Source organism: Oncorhynchus mykiss, chromosome 4 (genome assembly GCF_057628025.1).
Source record: "Oncorhynchus mykiss isolate SJ-2025 chromosome 4, ASM5762802v1, whole genome shotgun sequence".
NCBI lineage: Eukaryota > Metazoa > Chordata > Actinopteri > Salmoniformes > Salmonidae > Oncorhynchus > Oncorhynchus mykiss.
The window spans coordinates 51,890,947-51,905,452 of record NC_143025.1 but is presented as its reverse complement, the minus strand read 5'-3'; the positions used below and the strand labels follow the sequence as shown (position 1 = coordinate 51,905,452).

The following is a 14,506-nucleotide window of genomic DNA, read 5'->3' as shown; positions in this document are numbered from 1 at the left end:
GTATCTGTGTGTATAGAATAGCAATATCAACTCAATGTGTAAAGAACATGAAATTACTGAAATATTCTGGTCTCAACTGTATGTGCAAATGGGCTACAATACTCTTAGTAAAGAATAGGTTTGCTCAAGGAGGTCCACCATGGCATAACTGGTACCAGGGTTAGCATGGGGCTAACAAAATCGCCATATAAACCTAGGGTCGCGTTAGCAGTTAGCATAGCGCCCGCTCGCGGAAACTCTTGGACAAAAACCTCCATGTTCTAGAACGGATATTTCATAGCAAAAAGTTACCTGAGTAGAATTTCTCAATAAAAGGTATTAACTTATACTTTCTATTTTTTAGCTTTCACTTTCTGTCAATTGCTCTGGGCACTAGTCAGAGATAGAAAAATAGAGCAAAATGTTAGGCTCCTGCGCCCTCTGTAGGAATCTCAGAATATGTCATCCTAAATTCTATTATCCCTTTGCAAAGAGTTAGAAGTTAAGTGGGTTTTTTAAGGATTTGGTTGTCTAACCACACACTGACATGCACAGCTCTCCGGGTGAGGTTCTTTCTTCAAGTCTCAAGTGGGTTCATGAAGTTCCTTCCATCTATGTAATGTATTACAGGTAATGGACAGGTGTAGTCAGGTGGCAGGAGAGGTGGAGTGCATGACAATCCATCCTGGATATGACTGAGTTTGCCTCAACCCACGGGTCAGCAGGCAGAGTTCAATAACTACAGGCAGATGTGAGATACAGGAAGATGACACCAGGAGGAAGCTTTGAATTGGTCAATTTCCTACAGAGTAATATGAGTTGAGCGCAATTGCTGAACTTATGTTGGTATTCAGAAAAAGTGTTTTGATCACTTTCAAGTGTAACCGTTCCATGTAGAATAAACTATCCTTCACATAATACTGTAGAAGCGGTGTTCTGCTAATATAACAACATGCAAATATTATGCTTGTCTTTTATCTTCTATTGTCATTCACAACCAATACAGACACTTTACCTATCAGCATTTTGTCTGGTGGTACATGTTAGTTGTCATCCCTTCTTATGGTGTCCCATACTGTATTGATAGCGCCAACAGACATGGCAGCTCTGCTTCTAGCTCCTAAGCATCTTTTCAGTATTTCGTTTTTTTGTGTGTTATTTCTTATATTATTAGCCCAGAAAGTTTTTTGTGTAATTACATACAGCCGGAAATAACTTTTGGATATCAGAGCAGCGGTAACTCACCAGCATTGCGGCCAGGAATACGACTTTCCCGAATTGGATCCTTTGTTCGTACCCCACAGGGCAATTGAACTTATCCCAAAGGCTGCTCCAAGACGTCTCCGACGGAGAAGAGGTGGACTTCTAGTCCAACTCAGGAGGCGTGCATACCATCCACCTCTTCCGAGTACATTACTTGCTAATGTTCAGTCTCTGGAAAATAAAATAGACGAGCTCAGGGTGAGAATCTCCTTCCATAGAGACATCAGGGACTGTAACATACTCTATTTCACGGAATCATGGGTCTCTCTGGATATACTGTCCTCGTCCATACAGACAGCTGGGTTCTCAGTACATCGCGCAGAGCGAAATAAATACTTTCCGGGAAGAAGAAAGGCGGGGGTGTATGTTTCATGATTAACTACTCATGGTGTAATTGTGATAAGGTCAAGAAAATCAAGTATTTTTGTTCAACCGACAATCAAATGCGAACATATTACCTACCAAGATAATTCTCCTCAAGCCGATAAGACAACGGCCCTCAAGGAACTACACTGGACTTTGTGCAACCTGGAAACCACATATTCTGAGGCTGCATTTATTGTAGCTGGGGTTTTTAACTAAGAAAATTTGAGGAAAATGCTACCAAAGTTCTATCAACACTTTGACATTGTTGTACTTGCACTGCTAAAACACTCGACCACTGCTACTCCAACTTCTGGGATGCCTAAAAGACCCTCCCCCATCAGATCATGACTCCATTTTGCTCATCCCTGCGTAAACAAGTCAAAGATTTCAAGACTGAAAATGGTAAATGTAGTAGCCTACAATAAGAAAACATATGATTTTTCTAGTCCTTGGCCTATATCCTAATCTGACTTTGGTGCAGGTCATATTGTTCTTCACATTACTCTCTCTGGTAAACACGCATTATATCAAATATACGTTTATTTGTCACATGCACATGATACACAAGGTGTAAATGGTACAGTGAAGTAGTTACTTGCGTAGTAGCAATGTGAAAAACAGAGTGTCCAGACAAACATACTTCAGAATTATTAGATGACACTTACCCGACACACTTGTCTAAATTGATGGGTCATGTGAAATAAATGCTATAACCACCCCCCAGCCAAGTGGATGGGTCACTAATGTCTAGACATTTACACATGTTCATTAAATATAATAGATGGCCATAAACACCCCAGACACACCTGATGAACTTGATGAGTCATGCAATCATCTGGCGATGATTAGACATGTAGTTAGCTAGCTAAACAATGAACTGGCATAATCTCAACTGATACTACTACCAATACAAACATTGTCATAGCTGTAGTATGAATCTGCAGGTAGCTAACCAGCTAGGTTAAACTATAACTAGCAATGCAAATGGTTTTCTGATTACAAAAATATTACAACACAGATCATGCATGTAACGTTAGCTAGCAAGCCAGCAAGCTAAGGTTCACTAGCTAACGAACAGTATGCTTTAACTTTTAATGAAAATCAATTTTTGACAAATTAGAAATGTATATCTGAAAATGTAGCTAGACTTACATGGATGATTGCTTCACGGCAGACTGGGACCATTTAACTCAGTTTTGTTTGTAAGTACATATTGTTTGGCCAGCGTTGTGTCAAGTCACTCAGGTACACAATGTGCAGAAAGTGTCTCATCACAACTTTTTCCCAACTGCTAAATTCAGGGCATCAATGTTGTTGAGAAAAGTAGCAAAGCTTTCGTGTTCCTCGATGGCTATCGTATACAGTATCTTTTAAAAACACCACGGTAGAAAGGACTATCAACACATACTGAGCAGCTCACGTTATAGACAGGAGCATGCTACTTGGCAGACCAATCCAAACTCATCTTCCGGGATGTCCAGCCCATCCATTATCTCAGCCAATCATGGCAGGCTGGAAGGTTCCTGTCTTTTTCTGTGGCTAAAACAACTAGGCTCGTAATTTACATAGGTATTCCTCTTGTCCAGATGGGATAGGGCAGTGTGCAGTGTGCCCTATCATCTGTGGACCTATTGGGGCGGTATGCAAATTGAAGTGGGTCTAGGGTGACAGGTAAGATGGAGGTGATATGATCATTTACAAGTCGTTCAAAGCACTTCATGATGACAGAAGTGAGTGCTACAAGGCAATAGTCATTTCGTTCAGTTACCTTTGCCTTCTTGGGTACAGGAACAATGGTGGCTATCTTGTGGGGATAGCAGACTGGGATAGGGAGAGATTGAATATGTCTATAAACACACCATCCAGCTGATCAAATCAAATCAAATCAAATGTTATTTGTCACATACACATGGTTAGCAGATGTTAATGTGAGTGTAGCGAAATGCTTGTGCTTCTAGTTCCGACAATTCAGTAATAACCAATGAGTAATCTAACTAACAATTCCAAAACTACTACCTTATATACACAAGTGTAAAGGGATAAAGAATATGTACGTAAAGATATGTGAATGATATGTGAATGAGTGATGGTACTCATTCACATATGATCTGCGCATGCTCTGAGGACGCGGCTAGGGATGCCGTCTTGGCCGGCAGCCTTGAGAACTTTAACATATTTAAAAACTACTTCGGGCTAGTGGGCAGTATTTGGAAGTTTGGATGAACGAGGTGCCCAAAGTAAACTGCCTGTTTCTCAAGGCCAGAAGCTATGATATGCATATATGCATATTAGTACTATTGGAGAGAAAACACTATAAAGTGTCAGAAACTGTTAAAATAATGTCTGTGAGTATAACAGAACTGATATGGCAGGCTGAAACCCGAGGACAATCCATCCAGAAAAAAAATACAGCTCACACTTGATTACTATGGCTGTCAATGGGAATACTTTTGGATGAATAGCGTGTCCAGAGTGAACTGCCTCCTACTCTGTCCCAGATGCTAATATATGCATATTATTATTAGTATTGGAACACTCTGGAGTTTCTAAAACTGTTTGAATTATGTCTGTGAGTATAACAGAACTCATATGGTAGGCGAAAACCTGAGATAAGTCCAACCAGGAAGTGGGACATCTGAGGTTTGTAGTTTTTCAAAGCTTTGCCTACCATACACATTGAGATATGGATGAGTTTGCACTTCCCAGGGCTTCCACTAGATGTCAACCGTCTTTAGAAGCTGGTTTGAGGATTCTACTATAAAGGAGGGGCTCATGAGACCTCTTTGAGTCAGTGGTCTGGCAGAGAGCCTTGCTCTCATGATGCTTGCTCCCGACAGAGTTACCTCTCGTTCCAATGCTTTTCTGAAGACAAAGGAATTCTCCGGTTGGAACTTTATTGATGTTTTATGTTAAATACATCCTAACGATTGATCCCATGCATCGTCTGACATGTTTCTAAAGAACTGTAACGGAACTTTTCGAGTTTTTGTCTGGATGAAGTGCCTGCGCCTCATGAAGATGGATTACTGGGCTGAACACGCTAACAACAAGTGGCTATTTGGACATAAATGATGGAACTTTATGGAACAAATCAGTCATTTATTGTCGAACTGGGATTCCTGGGAGTGCCTTCTGATGAAGATCATTAAAGGTAAGTGAATATTTATGGTGTTGTTTCTAACTTTGTTGATTCCAAAATGGCAGATATTCCTGTGGCTGTTTTGGGTTCTGAGCGCCATTCTCAGATTATGCTTTTTCTGTAACAATATAATTATCAATTATGTCAGATTAGTTGTTAATAAGCAGGCTATCTATTTTTTGTCATTAGGTGGTCGCAAACGGAAAGGTCGAAAAAACAATAGATTGTCTTCTTCTGTTTGTAACTGGGGATGGAACTCAAGATTCCATGTTTCTCAGAGGTTGTGTAATACTATGCAGGCTACTACAATGTATTTAACATTTTGAGTCAGAGTCGTTTATCTTCATTATGGTGCGCCAGCGACCCTTCAGATGACCGAAAGCATGCTTGACATCAATACGAGCACTGCTCAAGCATTCATTGAACAGTTTCTATGGTCCCCTTGCTACACCGTCTGGGAATGGCTTCATGACGTTTGTGGTCAGGAGTCGGCAACAATTAGAACAGGTATGTCAACACTTTGTATGTGGTTGTTCAGTTGGGGGAAGAAAGTGCCATTCTCCAGCTTTTGGCACAGATCAGAACTCTCAAAAACAAAACCATCATGGCACTTCGGTGGCCAACCGACGTCAAAGTCTATGAACTTGTAGGTGTGATACAGCAGCAAACTGTACCAGCCCTTATGGTTGTGGTTGTCGCTATGGTAGGTTGATGGAGCTACACTGGGTATATGAGTGCCAGGGCTCCAGCACACATTGGAAATCCAGTTTTCCTCTCAAATCCCACAATGATGGACTTGACTTCAGGGAGGATTTTGGGCTTTCTGATGAACACTCTCTTCAATTTGCAGAGTGCCTCACACACCTCACAGAAGATGTCACACCCAGTGCTCACTCCAATTCTAAACAGGTTGGCCACATCATGGAAATCAACATTGCTTGCAAGCTTGTACAGAGTAACGGCTACTCTTTTCTCCAGGGGAACTGGGGCTTTCATCACAGTGGCTTTGGGGTTTATGTGCACACAAAGCTGGTCAAATAGATTTTGGAAAGCTGCTTGTGGCATTCTGAAATTATGGTGCCAATCACTGTATTCAAAGATTTGTATGATGTCAGTTTTCAAGAACATGCTTCTCCGCTCCTGTAAAAAAAAGAGAATGCAGAGAAAGGTCTCATTATCAATAATGGTTCTGTCTAGAAACACCCCTAATCCAGACCTGTTAAATGCAAGTGAACTAGCAGCAATTATAATAATAATACATTTAACTTGTAAAATGCTTTTATTAGTGTTATCTCAAAGCACCATATTATACCATATTGCATTCACGTACTACAGTATTTTGTAGGCCTACCACACAGAAACATATTGCATTGGAATACAGTACCATATTGCATTCAAGTACCATAGTGTACCCCATGGGAACATATTGGATTTAACACATTCAAATGTCAAAGCCATTGCTTGTTTACATTCTTGTCATTTGTAGGCTAGGCCAACGCATTGGAGTAAAAATGTGGGTTATTATTGTTTATTCAACAGGTGAGTCTAATCCTGAATGCTGATTGGATCTCCAGCTGTCCCATAGTAATGAAAGTGTCAGGACGAGACAGACAGGCAGAGTTTCTCAACCAGTCAAAATCATGAATCGGCTGGCATAATTTTTATGGAAATAAACAAAGAAATGTCAATAGTAAAAAGGTCAAATGAGACGAAGTGCAGCTATGTAGTTTCCAGCTTCAGTTTGAAGTGATTGTGTTAGCTGTGTTGTTGGCAACAGTTGTTGGCAACTGATAAGAGAGCACATTTTCTATGCCAGGCGAAATCGCGCCTCATTAGCTCATTGTTATGGATGTGTCCAAATTAATGTCTCTAGAAAACAGCTTAAACCAATGCAAATGCAGTTAGCCGTAGTTTTCTAGCTAGCAAGCAAGGGGTAAGAACGTTGCCAGAAAGTATGGCAATGCAACATTTAGAACAAACGACTGGGTCATGTCCATTGATACAGAACAAAAAGACTGAACGACTGGGTCGCGTCCCTGGCAACCGAACCAATTGAACGAACGGTAGTAACCCTAGATTTGTGTTGGGACAATATCTTGTGGAAGGATGAAACAGTATGACTAAATTGATCAAAATAAGCAAAGTGGCATCACATCTATCAAAAAAGTATTTATTGGGTGCAGAACAAACATACCTGAAGCAGCTATGTAGGTGGCCCATCTCAGGAACTTGGAAGACCTGGCTCTTCTGATTGATTTGATCTTTCTTTTTCTTCTTTTTGGTCTCCACGAGATGACGGCAGAAGTTGATGCAAGGGGGTCCATGACTAGAAAAAGCATCTATGCCTAGAAAAAGCCTCAAGCGCTTCCATAGTTTTTTATGGTCAAATGAAATATTTTACAGTGCAAAATGTTTGTAATTTGCGTGAAACACTGAGATCTCAATTCGGATGGGACTAGAATGATCAGAGGACCAGGGAGTTTGCTGGAATTCTGAATCTCATGCCCAGTAAAAATCACTGGCATGGCCGATCAGCACGGGATTAAAATGATCGACCTGCTCTGGTAATAGTTACAGTACGACCCAGTACCTCACTGGGGCAAAGCTGCCTGCCATCCAGGACCTCTACACCAGGCGGTGTCAGAGGAAGGTCCTGAAAATTGTCAAAGACCCCACCCACCCCAGTCATAGACAGTTCTCTCTACTACCGCATGGCAAGCAGTACCAGAGCACCAAGTCTAGGACCAAAAGGCTTCTCAACAGCTTTTACCCCTTAGCCATAAGAATCCTGAACAGGTAATCAAATCAACTATTTGCATTGTGTGCCCTCCCAACCCGTCTTTACACTGCTGCTATTCTCTGTTTACCATATATGTGTAGTCACTTGAACTATTCTTTCATGTACATACTATCTAAATTAGCCCGACTAACCGGTGACCCCGCACATTGGCTACCCGGACTATCTGCATTGTGTTCCGCCACCCGCCAACCCCTCTTTTACGCTACTGCTACTCTCCGTTTATCATATATGCATAGTCACTTTAACCAAACCTACATGTACATACTACCTCAATCAGCCCGACTAACCGGTGTCTGTATATAGCCTCACTACTGTTATAGCCTCGCTAATGTATATAGCCTCGCTACTGTTATTATTCACGTCATTATCTATTGTTCACCTAATAACTATTTTTTTACTATAAAATTGCCTTGTTGGTTATGACCTGCAAGTAAGCATTTCACTGTAAGGTCTACACCTGTTGTATTCGGTGTACGTGACAAATAAACTTTGATTTGATTTGATTACTGGACCTCCATTAGAAAAAATAATCCCGTCCGAATAGGGCTAAAGAGTTGGAGTGGAGAGGAACTTTTGATTGGCATTGTGTGAGACTGGGAATTAAATATCTTAATGTGTGTCACAACTCCTACCAAAGGTGGCTCCCCTTTCTGTTCAGGTGGCGCTCGGCGGCCGTCGTCACCGGCCGTGGTCACCGGCCTACTAGCTGCCACTGATCCTTTTTCCCCTTTCTGTCTATTGGTTTCACCTGTTTGTGGTTTAGGCTGATTAGTCAGCTTTATTTACCAGTAGGCCCGCCTGCTCTTTGTGCGGGGTTGTTTTGTGTAACTTGTGTGCATGTCTGTGGGTTACGTGTTTCCTATTTCGTGGGTTTTGCTGGACAGTTTAAGTCCCCGTGTTTGGGGCATCTGTGTTGTTGTGCCAATTTGTACATTAAATATAGCACTACCCTGAACTCTCTGCTTCCTGCGCCTGACTTCTCACCCACTACACCCAGTACGTTACAATGTGAGGTTATTTGTCTTATTTATTACTTTTCCTTTTATTGAGTTTACTTGTGAGTGTGAATATCTTTGTATCCATATTAGTTAAACTAAAAAAGAGAGTGAGGCAGAAAATGTGAGTTTTCAATATTTATTAGAATCCTAGAGAAGATAGTTGGAACAATAAATTGTAGCTTTTTGACTAATAGCCAAACATTTAATTAAATTACTAAGGGAAATTTTTCCAACATTCATGAAACGGAGTGATGTATTAACAGAAATGCGCTTCTAATTCATCGAGTAAGATTAGGCTTTCATTTAAATATACATTTCAATGAAATATGAAACAGTACAAATAACCTGTATCAATGTATATCTGCAGATAGTAGAATTCAGGAACAAAGTGACAAGGGCAGTTTGACACCTCACCAGTGAAGTGGGTCAGTCATCAGCAAATTTCACCCCTCTCTTCCTGACTATGATGGAAGGGAGTGTGCGGCTGCCGGATTTTCTTTAAATGCCGCTGGCAATAACAGCAGGCATTTCCAACATATGGAATAACGTATGTGAATGAAAGCAATAAGTTACAGGGATGGCGAGACGCTTAGAAAGCACTGAATGGTGCAGAGGAATTTTAATGATGCAGCAGTTTAAGAGTTTACGATATAAAATCAATAGGATTTTGATGAAGGGTAGGGATTTTGCATGGCTATGTTTATCAGTGCTTTGCGAATGCATAATGACAGCTCTGGCTTATGCTGAGCCTTTAACCTGTTGGCAACAGCAACTCTATCCACAGTTGCATATTATTCTTAATTTGGCATGGTTTGAATTGATATCAAACTATTCCATATCGAAGGGTATATGATTCACCCCACAGTGCAGTGCCATTACCCTGATGAAAGCTCGGCAAAATGACAAGACCTTGATGGGTCTCATCCTGATCTCCCATTAGGCAGTGGATCGAAAAATCTGGGCTCATGTCCAGTAGCCAAAAATACCATCTCTCTCTCTCTCTCTCTCTCTCTCTCTCTCTCTCTCTCTCTCTCTCTCTCTCTCTCTCTCTCTCTCTCTCTCTCTCTCTCTCTCTCTCTCTCTCTCTCTCTCTCTCTCACTTTTATGCCTGAAATCCTTGCATAGAGCTCTGATTGTAGGCTATGGCATGCCTTTTGCTCAGGGTATACCATGAAAGCAGTCCATTTCAATACTGACAATCCCGACTAACGCATTTGAAATGGTCACACACACTGTCAAAGTCTTTAAATTATATTTAAGATGAAGGGATCATTAATGACGAGGGAAGTTAATCAGGAAGTGACCCATAAATGTTGAGATATAAGAAGGAGTGTCTGCCACCACAAACTGCAACCAGTGTACTCAGGCGTTCTGTCTAACTGCTTTATATTCCATTTGGAGAATGGGATTCCACTCATGCATTAAGGAATATCTTGTTGCAATTGTTATTGAAGTGTCTCCACAGAGAATTGCAACTGCCTAAATTGAAAATTACAAATCATTTTCTCTAATGGAACCCATTATATTGTCAAATATGTGTCAGGGTGGTTTTTAATTTCTTCTTTATTTGAGGAATGTTTCATTAATTTTGCAGAGTGCCAAGGCATAACTTAAACTGTTACAGACCATTTCACTCAATTTAATACAGATTCTAATGATTTTCCTCCATTACTTAAATGTCTGAAAAAAAACATTATTTTATCTCCACGTCTCATGCATGATTCTCATTGTTAGAACCATCAAGGTTCAGTGTTTTTAGTAAGATTTTTGATAGATATTAGAGTCATTTTTGAGTTGGGGTGGCATTTACATCCCTCACCTTTGCAACCATGAAATAAAGGTTTAAAATGACAAATAGTTACACATCATACATGTTTTTATTTACACTGAGTGTGGAAAACATTAGGAATACCTGCTCTTTCCATGACATAGACCGACCCGTTAGCTCCAGCTGAAAGATATGATCACCTATTGATGTCACCTATTAAATCCACTTCAATCAGTGTAGATGAAGGGGAGGAGACAGGTTATAGAATGATTTTTAAGCCTTGATACAATTGAGACATGGCTTGACAAGGCTATACTCAGCCTTGTCTCAGGATGTTAAGTTGGTGGTTGAAGATATCCCTCTAGTGGTGTGGGGGCTGTGCTTTGGCAAAGTGGGTGGGGTTATATCCTTCCTGTTTGGCACTGTCCGGGGGTGTCCTCGGATGGGGCCACAGTGTCTCCTGACCCCTCCTGTCTCAGCCTCCAGTATTTATGCTGCAGTAGTTTATGTGTCGGGGGGCTAGGGTCAGTTTGTTATATCTGGAGTACTTCTCCTGTCCTATTCGGTGTCCTGTGTGGATTTAAGTGTGCTTTCTCTAATTCTCTCTTTCTCTCTTTCTTTCTCTCTCTCGGAGGACCTGAGCCCTAGGACCATGCCCCAGGACTACCTGACATGATGACTCCTTGCTGTCCCCAGTCCACCTGGCTGTGCTGCTGCTCCAGTTTCAACTATTCTGCCTTATTATTATTTGACCATGCTGGTCATTTATGAACATTTGAACATCTTGGCCATGTTCTGTTATAATCTCCACCCGGCACAGCCAGAAGAGGACTGGCCACCCCACATGTGCTCTCTCTAATTCTCTCTTTCTCTCTTTCTTTCTCTCTCTCGGAGGACCTGAGCCCTAGGACCATGCCCCAGGACTACCTGACATGATGACTCCTTGCTGTCCCCAGTCCACCTGGCCGTGCTGCTGCTCCAGTTTCAACTGTTCTGCCTTATTATTATTAGGCCATGTTGGTCATTTATGAACATTTGAACATCTTGGCCATGTTCTGTTATAATCTCCACCCGGCACAGCCAGAAGAGGACTGGCCACCCCTCATAGCCTGGTTCCTCTCTAGGTTTCTTCCTAGGTTTTGGCCTTTCTAGGCAGTTTGTCCTAGCCACCGTGCTTCTACACCTGCATTGCTTGCTGTTTGGGGTTTTAGGCTGGGTTTCTGTACAGCACTTTGAGATATCAGCTGATGTATGAAGTGCTATATCAATACATTTGATTTGATTTGATTTGTATGTGTGCCAATCAGAGAGTGAATGGGCAAAAATATTTAAGTGCCTTTGAACGGGGTATGGTAGTAGGTGCCAGCTGCACCGGTTTGAGTATGTCAAGAACGGTAACGCTGCTAGGTTTTTCAGGTTCAACAGTTTCCGTGTGTATCATGAATGGTCCACCACCCAAAGGACATTCAGCCAACTTGACACAACTGTGGGAAGCATTGGAGTCAACATGGGCCTGCATCCCTGTGTAACATCCCTGTGGAACGCTTTCGAAACCTTGCCCCAACAAATTGAGGCTGTTCTGAGGGCAAAACGGAGTGCAACTCAATATTAGGAAGGTGTCCTTAATGCTTTGTACACTGTTTATAAATGATAAAACATAATGCAAGTCCTTAATTGTACTGCAGAACGTTGGGCCTAGATTCAGTCAGATCAAGCGTTAACCGGCGACAGCCAACACTGAGGTTAATGTTTTGGGGGTGTCAGAGGTTAAACTGTATTGGTGCTGCCCTTGAGCATTTCCACGGACCCACACCCGCCCTTCTTTCTTTAAAGGTTCAGATCAACAGAGTGAAGGCTATATAGAAATATTGAAGCTCAAATTGAATCATTAAAGAGAATCATTAAATGAAATAATGACGTTTTCAATCAGGCTAATCGAGGTGTAGATTTCATCTCACATCCCAGTGTTCAAACTTGTAAACAAGGCTGCATGGGATTTCCCTTAATGCGACACTGTGCAGATAATGGCAATGTCCACTTTAGGTAAAAATGCCAGGAGCCGCTTGTGGATTTGACAGCTCTGAACACAGTTCCACATCCGACACTGCCAAAACAACCGCTATGTGGATGAATATATTTAATAGAGCCCTAGGGCAAGCATATGTACTGTATGTATATACAGGAGGGAGGGAGGCAGGCAGGCAGGCAGGCAGGCAGGCAGGCAGGCAGGCGTAACAGAGGTCGTTGTATATTATTTCATACCCTGTAATGACACAAGTAAACATTTTCAATACCGCCTTTCATCTTAAATACTGTCCAAGATTTTCAAAAGACAATCAAGCCCAAAAGACAACCAAACGAAACAAGCCTAGCGTTTCCTCTTTTTTGGATGTTTCCTCAGGCCAGTTGCTGTGATGTTTGCTTTGTTATTTTTTCTTCCTAATTGTTAGCCTTCCATACAGTTATGATATCAGTGGGCAAAATGATGTAAAAGATTAACAGATTGCTAGCTATGTAGATGCTGATGTTTAGCATGATTTTCCTATCAGCATGCAGGGGTTGTGTGGAAAAGCCTTGGGTTTGTTCCATCTGCAATCAAGCGAATTAGGGATAGATCGGTAATAATGCAATGCATATTTTTGGAGTGTCCTTTTTGCTAACAAATCAAATCTGAAATAGATCATAAGTGGCAAGTGACAGAGAGACACAAGGAATTTGTGGATGCTCGTCTTGTAATCAAAAATGTTTGATGACTCTTGTCACTGTAAATATTGAAATCCTCTTAGCAAACCACAATGTGATTAGGAGGAGGCTACAGTCCTCTTGGAAACTTTCAGCTTTTCCCAAGAGTTTAAAAACAATCAGCAGAGATATTTCCTTCTATCTCTATTTAAACAGATCTTCATTAATATATATATATATATATAGTTTTTCTGGGAACAATTACATACATCCAGATTACAATCACACCTTGCGTGGTGGTGGTTGTATTTATAAATGGATTTTGTAAACAAAAATCAAAAATGGATGCAGATCATAACTTTAGATTTGTACAGATATATTATTAGGATACAATAACAGCCTGTGCTTTCAATATAACTAAATATGTCTGAGTTTTTAGAGTAAAACATGAGTCTTCAGAGTAAAGTATTGGTTCGGAAGCTTTACTGACCCCACCTCCAAGTTGTCCACGTGGAATCAACTGATTTGTTCCAAATCTTTGTGGACGAAACAGATTAATTTTGATTTCAATATAATCTTCTTTGGTTGGATCAAGAGTTCTGAAAGAATGTGAAATCCCACAATTCAGAGAAACAAATAAATTATTTTGATCTTTGCATGTCAGATACACAATACAATACATCTGGGTCTCCATAGTGTGCATTACCTCTAGATGACTGGTAGACATTTTATACAGTGCAGCTTTTGCCAAATGGTAAAACCTCTGCCACTGAAATCTACTGATGTCATTGTAATGTAAGTTGAATCTAAGTATAGGCAGAAAACTGATGTGGTTTTTCATGAGAGGCCAGAACTCCTCCAATGTTGCTTGAATTAAATTCCATTTCTTCTATTTCCTCCAATAGCTGTGCGGAAAGTAATACATCTCCTATAAAATATTACATATAATTGCAGTAAATTATATAGCATGTATCCAATGAGCACTGTAATACATTTAAAGGCATAGTCACCAGAGCTCGTTAAAGTTTCAAACAGACATCACTCTCACGTGAATATGAGGCATTGGACTGAAAAGTTTTGTGTTCCGCAAGAAAAATAGTATACATGTTAACTCGATTGAATCAGGGGCTGTTCCACAAAACCCCAAATGTTCAGCGTCTTAATCAGTCACGGCCTTGTCGATGGAAGCTCACAATTCTACTAAGAAGTTCTGCCATCAAAGGGACAGGGCCATCTGGCTGGTGGCACTACTCTCTGAGTGGGTGATCTCGCTGCAAGGCCTGGGCCTCTGCCAGTGCATCTCAGGAGAAGACGAAAAAAGACACACAACAAAGTCAGACTGGATTTATGGGTAAGAATGAACGACGCCTGGGATGTGTTCGTTAGGGCACACTACAGAAAATATGTTTTGAACGCTTTTCAACAGAAAATGACAATAACCATTTCCAATTGGAAAAGTTCAGGTGTTCCCTCCCTGTTTCAGTCAGTTGTTTTGCCATTTTGTGGCTAAT

General features: G+C 41.0%; 2 long non-coding RNA genes across 2 annotated transcripts in view; both read right to left on the bottom strand.

The window, feature by feature from the left end:
- The window catches only part of LOC149984056 (uncharacterized), a 54,029-nt gene extending 50,850 nt beyond the window's left edge, over positions 1–3,179 (bottom strand). The window contains exons 1-2 of the long non-coding RNA XR_016495545.1: positions 2,761–3,179; positions 1,225–1,413 (exon numbers count right to left, since the gene is read on the bottom strand). This is a non-coding gene — a long non-coding RNA (uncharacterized LOC149984056). The remainder of the gene's footprint in view (positions 1–1,224; positions 1,414–2,760) is intronic.
- Positions 1–14,506, bottom strand: part of LOC149984051 (uncharacterized) — a 615,207-nt gene that overhangs the window by 258,322 nt on the left and 342,379 nt on the right. The gene's annotated exons all lie outside the window — the stretch shown is intronic.